The sequence below is a fragment of the Equus caballus genome, chromosome 19 (genome assembly GCF_041296265.1).
Source record: "Equus caballus isolate H_3958 breed thoroughbred chromosome 19, TB-T2T, whole genome shotgun sequence".
Classification (NCBI taxonomy): domain Eukaryota; kingdom Metazoa; phylum Chordata; class Mammalia; order Perissodactyla; family Equidae; genus Equus; species Equus caballus.
This window is the reverse complement of record NC_091702.1, coordinates 20872806-20884815: the sequence shown is the minus strand read 5'-3', so window position 1 is coordinate 20884815 and position 12010 is coordinate 20872806. Positions and strand designations below refer to the sequence as shown.

The 12010-nt window shown below is 42.0% G+C and overlaps 1 pseudogene; it reads right to left on the bottom strand.

The window, feature by feature from the left end:
* Positions 1-8608: 8608 nt before the first annotated feature.
* Positions 8609-9170, bottom strand: LOC111769014 (protein MIX23 pseudogene; annotated as a pseudogene).
* Positions 9171-12010: the final 2840 nt, after the last annotated feature.

Genomic DNA, 12010 nt, shown 5'->3' with positions numbered 1-12010 from the left:
TCCTTCACGAAGGTCATTCCTCTGCTTCAAATCTCCAGTGGTTCCTGCTGCCAACAGGACGAAGCCCTTCATAGCCTGCATCCCGTCCGTCTCTCCAGTCTCGTGTCCAACCCTCCCCCAGTGTCCTATGTTCTGACCCCAGAAAGCTTTCAAAGTTTCTAGGCTCACTCTCTTATCCTCTTGTGTCTTCTTGAATATCCTTCACCCCCTTGCCCACTCAGCAAACTCCCCCTCGTCCAATTTCCTCTCAAATGTATCTCCTCTCTGAATTTCTGGAATTTACCCTCCCCCCTACCCTGTCCTCCACCAACCATATGTTCCCATAGCATTCCTTTTCAATGTATATAGCATTTTACATGGTGAACAGTTATTTGTTTATATATCTGTCTCCTGCTATAGATCAGAAGCTCCCCAAAAAGATAAAAAACAGAACACATTAGAACTTTTATTTTTGTAAAATATTTTAATATATTTTAATCTAAAAATTAAGAACAAAATTAAGCCTTATACTCAATATACTAATATTATTAGCAGTATATTGTATACTAATATTACTATATAATATAATACATTGAATATAATTAATATTAGTATATTATTGTAATATACTCATTATATTATGTGTTTAATCATATTATATATTATTATTAATTCTATGCATTAATTGTAACGTATTCAATATGTTGAATGTAAGGCTTAATTTGATTTGCGTTGTATTGTGGAGCTTATTACGGATTATACTGAGCCACATACTCATCAGACCCTCCCTTTGAGGGAGGGGTGGGCATCCGGGGCTTCAAGAGCTCCTGAGGGCAGGGGTCCTCTTCTGTGAGGAGGGGTGGACAGCAACCCCTTGCCACCCTCACTGTTTCATTCAAGTTATGATATTTTGTAGATTAAAAATTCACAGTTAAGTGGATTTATGGATTGCATTATCTTTCTTTACTAACCTAATGCCACAGAAAGAGCGAGTCATTTTTAGAGATTCCTGCAAGATACAGAGGCCAGATCAGGAGTTGCCAGAGCAGGGGCTGGGGAGCAGATGAAACAGGTGAAGGGAGTCAAAAGGCACAACCTTCCAGTTACAAAATAAATAAGTCATGGAGACATAACGCCCAGCATGGTGACTACAGCTAATGGTACTGTATTGCATATTTGAAAGTTACTAAGAGAGTAGATCTTTAAAGCTCTCATCACCAGAAAAAAAGCTTTGTAATTATGGTGATGGATGTTAACTAAACTGATTGTGGCGATCATTTCACAATATATGCAAACATCAAATCCTTATGTTGTACACCTGAAACTAATATAATGTTGTATGTCAATTATATTTCAATAAAAAAATTATGCAAAGAAACTGTAAAATAGCCAATGCAGCAAAAACAGTGAAGCCGAAAGTACAAAAGTTTGCCACCTACCAAGAATTTAAAAACAAAATACACGTTGTTAATCTGTAACAATTCATGAAAAAGCAATTGAAATGAAATTGCTTTTGAAAGAAAGATAGCACAATGGAGAGATCATTTTGAAAAGAGCTACTTGGACATGTATGTGATTTTATTACTGAAAATAATATGTATCAACTATAAAAATGGTCTTACTGTACGTATAGAAAATTTAAAATTTTTAAATCTGATTAAGAAATCTTACAAATGAAAAGTTTCTATGGATTTTCAAACAATTTTTTAGAAATATAAAAATGTAACCTATCTGATTAGTTTGAAAAAAAAACAACTGAAAGACACCAAGGAAGGTGAAGAACCTCCAAATTTAATACAAATCTTTGCAAAATTGGTGGTGGAGGTTGAAATAAGAGTATAACGACTGAGGAGGACAGTCAATGATGTTCTTCTCCTCCATGGTTCTCCGTGTTCATATGAGGCGTCTTTTTTCAGCCCAAACAGCTGTTAAAACCAGTAGTAAAACTGACGGGAACTAAGAATCAAACTTTCGAATGTTTGTATCTTAGGATCAAATAAGGAAGTAGGTTCAAACCCATTGCTTTCATTAAAATATTATTAGTAATATAAAAAGAAGAAAAAGAGTTTGCATCATTCATAAATAATATGGAATTAAAATATTATTTCACTTTCCCCATTCTTTATTATTTTTGCATACATTTTGTACTGCACATATACATTAATAGAGTTGCTCATCTATAGAGATCAGCAAGTAAATGTACATGTAGAGACAGGCGAGATAGTTCATAAAAGTTTGCAGAATGAAAATCTTCTTATAAGACTTAATAGCAGAAATAAAAATAGCACCCCTGAGTCCTGTGCATAGCAGGTGAAGCAAGACACAAAAAGGGAAAATAACAATTCTTAGGTAGGTCATGGTCTGTTTATTTTGTATTAATCAAAGGGAAAGAAATCCTCTCTAAAAGTTTTGGTGCCCTAGAATTTAAACTAGACCACTGAGTAAAAGATAATAATATGGAATTGTATACCCAGCTAAGAAAATGTATTAGAAAAGAAATATACATTGAAGTTTAGTGGCACTTTCTGGCAAACTCTCAAGATCTAATCATTAAATAAAAATGAATTCACTTGACCCAACAAAGGAACATTCTAGTATCTTTCCTAAAAATCACTAATTTGAATTCATGAATATGATGACATTCCACTATGTGTCCTGAAAATGCCCAGCCAGTCAGTGAAAAGAACAGAGGAAAATCAGAGGCATTTTTATCACTTATCACGATATAGCAATGTAGGCTTTGAAAATGAGATTGAAACGTTTCGTATTCTTCTCACCAATTCTGCGGAGCTTTTGTTTCCATTTAACGGATTAGAAGCTGGATGCATTTGAAGTTAATTCACCTGTTGCTGCACCTGGATCTTCAGTCGCTGCACAACATTTCCCCAATCTTCTTCAGCAAAATTTGCATCTCAAAAGCTGCTCCTTCTCAGGTGCTGAGATCGGTTTATTGACCTATGAGATGAGGTGAGAAAACGTGGTGGCAACGAAATGAATTATTGATGGAACAGGGCAACCAGCTCACAGGAGACAATCTGAGGACAGATAAAAGGGAAAAGGACTTTCACCATGGGCGGTAAACATATGGAACTGGTTAACTCCAACTGACAGTGCTAGCAGAAGCATAAATGGGCTCAAGGAGGGTTCAGATGAGTTTGTGGAGAACAACTCTCTAGAGGGTTATTAAATGGAGACTCCAGGCTTTGGAGCTGGACCACAAGGAGAACACCATCCCACTCCTCTCCATGAGGAAGCGCTGCCGCTAGCCCAGCCCCACACAGAGCAAGGTTCCTTTATTCTTACCATGACATCGGAAATCCCAAATCCTGATACACGGAGAGAGTCTTTGACACCCCCCTAGGTCTTGGCACTGCCCCCACTCCTCCGGCCCCGAGGGAAAGTACATGACTGAGAAATCAGAACTCTGGCTCCCTCTTTTCCATCCTGAAGCCAAATATATTTTTTTAACAAAATCAATCAAATTGCAAGTAGCCCAGGAAGACCTAGAGTACCTCTTCTACTATTTTCCAGCTTTAGGCCCAGACTGGTTAACTTCAAAAGGGCTCTCTGAAAAATCACAACATTGTTTTCCTAAGGAGGCTTTATTGAATGACTGATACTCTGAAGATTTTCCCACCCAATGATGTCTTTGCTAAAAACAAAGTGTGCTCACTCTTTTTGGCATTTGTTTGCAAACTCAGCCCACAGTCTGAACACTGTCCATCCCCCCACCTTAACAACACTGGGAATTGCTAAGAAGTGGACCCCAGTGGAGTAGACCCAGTGAAAGGCACTCTCACACGACTACTTTTTACATACAGATTGTGATCTCTGTCGTTCATCTGGACGTCAAAGGCTACGTGAGAGGTTACTGCCTTCAGTAGCTAATTCCATTTGTTTCCTGAAAATCTATTTGTGGAGTGGTGGAGAATATGAGTCTACCCTTCCTCTTTCCAGAGATACAAATATTCAATAGCCCTTATACCACAGAGAAGCTTGAGTTCCCTTTATTTTCCAACTGACTACAGATAAAGGATCCCTTCCTAAGAATATTTGTCTTGAAGACTAACAGGCCCAGAATTTAACCCTAGTCCTAAACTAACATTCTTAATTGGGAGATTATTTATGTGAAAGAATTATGCTAATTTTGAAACTGTCCTTTCATTAAAAGGCTTTCCATAGTAACTCATCTCATTTTCTTATGGAATAAACCCCACTTGAAGGTAGAGTGGTGGTTAATACTTTGGGTGGTTAATCCTTTACAGTCAGACCTGCAAAGGTTATAATCTTGGCTGTGGAACCTTAGGCAATTTACTTAACCTCCCATGCATCTGTCTCCTCATCTGTAAAATGGGTATATGATAGCCTCTAACTCATGGAATTGTTGTAAGAATTAAATGGACAAATACGTGTATGGTGCACTCTATGTTACTATTTTAAATAAAATAAAATTATTAAAAAATAAAAAAAGATATGTTTATCTTTAATAGCCTATGAGAAAGATACTTATTTTTGACATTTTCATTCTGTCATATTTTGTTACACTTGATTTAGTTTGATTTCGTAAACTCCAAGTATGCTGCAGCAGGATGTGAACTGGCCTTAGCATTGGAAGACATGAGCTCAAATCTTGACACTGATACTAATTCTGTGGCCTTGCCTCAGGACTTCATATCTCTGAGCCCTGGGTTCTGCACATGGAAAAAAGGGATGATGCTCATAGCTGAATGGACTGAATGTTTCTCTGCCCAACATTCATATGCTGAAACCATAGTCCTCCAACAGGACAGCATTTGGAGGCAGGGTTTTTGGAGGTATTTGGGTTTAGATGAGTTCATGAGGGTGGAGCCCCCATGATGGAATTTGTGTCTTTATAAGAAAAAGAAAAAGGACTAGAGCTCTCGCTTGCTCTCTCTTTCCACCATTTGAGGATAAAGCAAGAAGGCACCATCTGCAAACCAGGAAGGGAGCTCTCACCAGACACTGGAGCTGCCGGCACCTTCATCTTAGACCTCTCAGCCTCCAGAACTGTGAGAAATAAATGGTTATTATTTAAGCCACTCAGTCTAGGGTATTTACTTACAGCAGTTCAAACTGACTAAGACAGATACCCTCCTCACAGGATTGTTAGAAGATAAGACATAGGCTACAAGTTTCCCTCAAAATTCATTCTCTTTTTCATACAGGCACATAGCCAGCTAGAATAAAGCCCAGGGCTGGCAACACGGACATGTGACCTGTGTAGTCTCACAGCCCCCACAGCAGAAGGACCATGAACTTGGTTTAATTCTCTGCCATTTTGAAATTCTTAATAATTTTATCATTGAACTTGTGTTTTGTAAGGGAAGTCTAATGGGACAAGGGAGCACACGTGTGAACAGAGAAAATACATGCAATACCATTCTAATAAGAAACATGTCCACCATTTCTTGCCACCCTACTTGCGTAAAGCGTTCACTATGCCCCATGAGCACGGAATTCTGGTAGACCCATGATGTGGGAGCTCATCAAGATTCAAAGCAAGCCCAAGGGTAAGTGTGGGTTACGTCTATGACTGAGTGCCATGGGCTGAACGTTTGTATCCCCCCAAAATCCATATGTTGAAATCCTAATCCCCACAAGTGATGGTATTAGGAGGTGGGCCCTTTGGGAGGTACTTAGGTCACGAGGGTGGAGCTCCAGGAATGAGATTCATGCTTTTGTAAAGGAGGACCACAGAGCTCCCTCAGCGCTTCCACCGTGAGAGGACACAGCAAGAGCGTGCCAGCTACGAACCAGGAAGAAGGCCCTCACCTGAATTCGACTACGCTGCACCTTGATCTTAGACTTCCAGCATCCATAACTATAAGAAATAAATTTCTGTTGTTTATAAGGTGCCCAGTCTGTGTTATTTTGTCATAACAGACCAAACAGACTAAGACACTAAGTAAGCAGGTGCACTGAGAGTCCCCAGAGGCCACATTTACTATTCAAACCACAACTTGCTTCAATCTCCCAACACCCTCTACCTTTAGCTTACTGATGAGTAAGGAAGGTCTGAAATGAAAAAGCACTATCTTATCTTTCCCTTTCCTTCTACATCATCATTGTAATGCATATCAAGAAATAAAATAAAAAACAATTGAATTAGGGGCCGGCCTGGTGGCATGGTGGTTAAGTTTGTACATTCCACTTTGGCAGCCTGGGGCTCACGGGTTCAGATCCCCAGTGCAGACCTACACACTGTTCATCAAGCCATGCTGTGGTGGCATTCCACATACAAAATGGAGGAAGACTGGCACAGATGTCAGCTCAGGACCAATCTTCCTCACCAAAAAAAAGAAAGAATTAATTTTACACAATGTTTCCACTATTCTAATAAGAATTAAATACTAATACCTGTATGAGCTACCAAATACAAACTGTGGAAGTTTGGTATTTCTGCAAAAAAGTGAAACACTCTTATACTTGCATTTAAAACAGACATTGCACAATATAAAGAAGAATGGTAAAATTTACTCCAGTAATTTAAAACTTTGTCTTTACTTAGAACAACATTAATAGCAAAAAAAAAAAAACCCACCACTATGACAAGTCAAAAGAGAGACCATGGAAAAAGGAAAAAGCTTTATGTTTTAGTATCTTTCATAACACCTTTTTCCTGCTTTTTGTAAAAGCTCCGCATTTTTGTTTTACACTGGCACCACAAATTATGCGGCCAGCCCTAATAAAGACTGTATTTCCCAGCCTCTCTTGCAGCGAGGAATGGCGGTGTGACTTCCTGCAAGCAGATTCCTGTGGCAGCTTCCGGGATCTATCCCAGGACCTGGTGGACGTGGGCCTCTGCCCCTTTTCTTTGATCCTTTCTCCACCTACAATGTAGATGCTGCCATCTTGGACCATGAGGTCAAGAGCCACCTTCTAGGGCTGGGGAAGCAGCGAGTTGGAAGGAGCTGGGGTCCCTGAGGGCTTTGTGAGGCGGAGCCACCATACTGGCCAAGACTGTAGTCTGCCAAACTTTTACAGTTCAAGAAACAGATTTCATGAAATGTGTGATGGTGTGTCACCAAAATTAGCCACTCGATAAACGCCTAGATTTTTGTTTTTATTGTTTGTTTGTTCTTTAATCAACTATGAAAAGAAACATTATTCTTCATGTTTTTTTCTGAGCAGTTCAGCACTCTCAGACCATCTACAGTCCCCAGCGTGAGGGCCACCACTTTAAGTCTCCACCGCGCTCTGCCAACTGTACCTCGTCACGCCTTTTATGTCTGTGTGAGTGCCAGCTGATTCTGTTCTGTTTTGTTTCACTAGCACAGGAAAAGTTGAGCTCTGACACCTGGGGAGGAAGTTTTTGAATCATTCAGACAAGCAAAAGATGTACACCTTCAACTAAATTCCAGCCCTAAGAAGAAACCCAGTGCTCCCCTGTGGGAGGTCTCAGCAGGATGTCCGGCAGAAGCCCGGAGAAGGGACTTTTCTGCCAATTCCTCCCTGTTTTGCTCATAATTAAATCAATAGACCTCAAGGAGTTTAGGGATTGGCTGACTTTCAATACCCATAAAAAAGGTGCAAAGCTGAGAAAAGACCTAGTCAGTCTGCCTTTGTACATCAAGTATTCTGTAAACTCTTACCTTTTTTTTTAGATTTTTTTTTCCTTTTTCTCTAAAAACCCCCCAATACATAGTTGGGTATTTTCAGTTGTGGGTCCTTCTAGTTGTGACATGTGGGATGCCGCCTCAACATGGCCTGACGAGCGGTGCCACGTCCGCGCCCAGGATTCAAACTGGCAAAACCCTGGGCTGCCCAAGCAGAGCACATGAACTTAACCACTTGGCCACTGGGCTGGCCCCTGTAAACTCTTATCTTTAATCTGTGTGATAATGTGCTTCTGCTGGTATTTTATTTTCCCCACTCAGTTGCGGGTAACTTTCCAAAGCAGATTAAAGATGGCCATGATAAGAAGCCAACAGCATCATTATTTGTGAACTGCCTGCCTACCTCACTATCTGTGAGGTATTTGAGAGCTGGGACTGTCTTTGTGCTTCCTTTTTATAGCTGGTGGCTAACACATGGCTGGCATGGCAAGCCTTGCATGCCAAGCTAAGTCATTTGCACTTTATCCTGAGAGCAAAGGGGACACATCAAAGGATGTCAAGCCAAGGAAACACATGTTGAGATTTGTGTACTGATGAAGCAGAAGGTGGACTGGAAGGAGGAGAAGGAGAATTCATCCAGGAAGGAGATGATGCGGTCTTGAGGCAATAAGGAGACAGTGAGAATGGAGAAGAGAAAGGCACCAGGGGCAACAGCCAAGGTAGCATCAATGGGAAAGGAAGTGGTCCAGAACCCAGGTTCTGGTTTTGGCTGTGGGGAGCCCAGGAAGAGAAGCAGGGTCATCTCTGAATCCGAGCAGTAGAAGCGTCAGACATCCTGAGTGCGCCCGAAAGCATAACCCATGCCAGTGAGGAAGGTACATTTGGGGATCACTTTTGATTTTTTTTGGTTTCTGCTTTGTTTGTCTGCTTTTCAGAAAATTATTTTAATAGTTAGAAAACTTTTTTTACAGAATCAGTATAAAATAGCACTCGATTTCTCCATAATTATCAGAATTATTCATATTTGGGGTCTTGGCTAAGTGGGGCTGAAACCAACAAAAGGTCTTGGACTGTTGGCTCAAAAACCATCCTAGGATGCCTGCCTCCTTGATGTCTGCCATGCTTAGCTCTTAGGAGGTGACCGGGTCCTTTAAAAAAAAACAAAAGTATCTCTTTATTAATTCTTTGGAGGTTTGACGTGAATTTGGCAGCATTCATTACACACCTTCCAGCTCTTATCATTTACCACTTCTTCAACATTCAGTTCTGACTGCATCAGTTCCAACTTTGTCTGTTCTTTTCAAAGTTGCTTTAATAATGTTAAATAGTCCAAATTCTTTTCTCGGAGGATTTTTACTACTGATGAGGTCTGAGCTATATGGTTTTTTATGACTCTACTCCTACTTGCACGAGCTGCCATCAAAGACTCATAAAGTTGTTTACAGGTTTCACTGGCGTGAATTTCCCTGCAAGTGAATTTGTTGGAACTGTAGTGTTTAATACGCATACTATTCTCTCCTCAATCATCCTCATCACCTTGAGTAATTCCTGGAACTTGGCGAACTCACAGTTCACAACCACTGTGAAATGGGTGCCGCCATATTGGACTGGGAATCAGCTTTGAATCAATGTCCTAAACAAGTCCAGAAGTACTTATTTGTGAGGTACTCACCAGCAGGCTGTCAGAGAGTGCTCATCCTCTGCCCCACCTCCCTCCTTCTTGAGGCCTGGGCAGCTACCAGATTTTGAGACTTCCTATTTGGATCTGCTCTGCCATATTCAGACTTAACTGCTCTGAGAATCATTTCCTGCCCTTCTGTTACTCTTCTATCCACATTTCCCAGGCTCCCTTGACCTCTGGCTGCCTTCTGGCTAGTTCAGCCAAAGCGAGGCACTGACAGAACACTGGAAGGTAGGAGGAGGGGAGAAACCAGGGTATTTCTCCCTCTTTTGCTCTGCTTTGGGTGGCTTCCTCAGCAGGGGCTGAGTATCCTCCATGATTCCAGATCCCACAGGACAGCCCCTCCCTCTTTGGTCTCAGCCCTCACCAGGCAGCCCCACCATAGTCCCAGTTCCCACCAAATTACCCCAGTTTCTGGGTTCTAGACACATTGCTTTCTTCCATTGCCTCTCTATTGCCTGATATTGGCTTCTTGCTATTGCCAAACTCTGGGTTACTTCATCATCCTGTTTGGCTTTTCAGCTCTTCCAGTAACTGCAATCAATTCCCTGTATTAAATTCTCTCTGCTTGCAGTCCCAAGGTGGTTTCAGTTTTCCTGAATCCTGTCTTAGCAGCTAGTATATGGTGGGAGGTCGGGGGACACCAGTGGTGGAGGTGAGGAGCGTGTCTATGGGTTTCAGTTAGGATAAACATTCAGTTAGGATGATAAAACCTCAGCCTTCTGCTCTGCATAAATTTACCATAAGCAGCAACCCAAGTATGAAACTGCCTCAGGCTAGAGGTCTAAACCAAATGGTCAAAGGGGACCTCTATTAGAGAGGACTTTTTTGATTAAAAGTGACAGTGGCCCAGCTCAGACTACTTTTGACCAAAAACAATGGCGCTGGCTCCCAGGTCACCTAGAACCCGAGACCTGAATGTTGTTGGGCTTCTTGCTCTCCGTATCTTATTTCTGCTGTTCCTTTCCCTTCCTACAGATAAGCTTCTTCACAAGGTTGACGGACACCACGGATACTGGAAGCTCTCCTAACTGAAGAAGAAAGGTCTCCTCTCAGTTTCAGTTTGGAAAATGCCAGGAGAGAACTTTATTGGCCTGATTTGGATCATACATTCATCTTCTGGACTTTTCATTGTGGCAAGAGAAGAGGATCAGGGTCCCATTCAGACCCAGCAGCTAGTGAAAGAGAAAGTGCGATGCCCCTGAGGAAGAGGAGAAAACTGATGAGGACACTGTGGGAGCCACGTCTATAACTAGAGTCTCCTCCTAGTAGAATTCTTTTGACTGTAATTGACAGAACTCTATAAGGAAAAGTAAAGGGGTGAGTGAGGATATCGGTTTGTGTAACCATTTGTGAAGCTGGCCTCTGAAACGATGGAACCAGGCCCCCATATACCAGAAAGCCCTTTCTCTGTTCTTTTGTCTCTACGTCCCACTGCATTTGGCCTCTTTTTCCCAGACTCACTTTTTCCACGAGGCTGGAACTACAGCTGCCAAGAGCTTCCAGGCTCACATCTTCCCAGTTTTGTTATCAGAGAGGAATGTGCTCTGACTTGCTGCTCCAATAAAGGGTGGGCTCTGCCTGGTCCAGTTTGGATGTACTGCCAGCCACCTGGGCCAGTCCCTGTCCTCTCAGGGCAGTGAGCTACCACGATTGGCCCAGCCCGAGTTGGAACTCACCCCAAGACAGGGAGGACGGGTCATGGACTACAAGGAAGGCTCTCTTTCCGCTGGAGGGCTAGTTCAAAGAAGCAGCAGTTCCCCCGCCACAGCCCCAGCATTTTATAGAGTTCTGGGGAATAGGAAATAACTCTCTAGAAATATGGTCTTGGGCAAATCTCCTGACCTTTCTGGCTGCTAGTTTCTGCGTCTGATCAGATAATCTTTCTGTAATGGTCTCTTCCAGTACCCACATTCATTGAACTTTTTTCAATGATTCTCAAACTTTAGCGTGCATGAGAATCACCTGGGGAGCAATTTAAAATGCAGATTCCCAGGCTCTGCCCCCAGACACTGTCTCCATGGGTCTGGGGTAGGACCCACAAATCTCCATTTCACTGAATGAGTCTTGTCCTGGTGATCCCCATAGCATACTTTAGAAGTAATGAGTGGAATGGCTTGAGATTCTTGCTTAGACAGTTTGTGACTGAGGCAAATCTGAGCCGTGCTATGGTTTGGGAAAGGCCGAGGAGAGGGAGGAAGGGTTTGGCATAACCCAGAACTGAAGGGAAGGGCAGCACCCCCAGGTCAGCCTGTGGGCTGGAGTATACAAGTGACATCTACTAATTGTATGCTAGGAAGTTTCTGCTGTGTTCATGGAGACCAAGAATAACCAAGAGAAGGCCCCTGGCTTCCCTGTAGTATAAATGCTCTCATCTCCAACAGTCCTGGGCCTTCTCATGCCTCTAGAAGCTCTATTTTACACGCATTTTTCCTGACCCTTTGTTGAAATCTAAATAAACAAGACCAGGCAGCAAGAGAACCCAGGCAAATTTCCTTCCTTGCATAACTATAGGATTAACAATGTCTAGAATGCTTTGCAAAAGGGCAAGTGATTTTTTTTACCCTGCTTTCTTTTTGTCTCAATAGACGACACTTAGTAGATTATGATGGGAGCAAATAAAATAAAGAAAAATGATGTGGCTAACAACACCCCAGAGCTTCCCATTCCTAACCAGGGCTCTGGAATGAGAGCGCCCCCAGCACGAGGTCTCCTGAAGAGAAACGCTCCTGTTTCCTGTGGATCAGGGTCAACTGAAGCAGAAATGCAATGT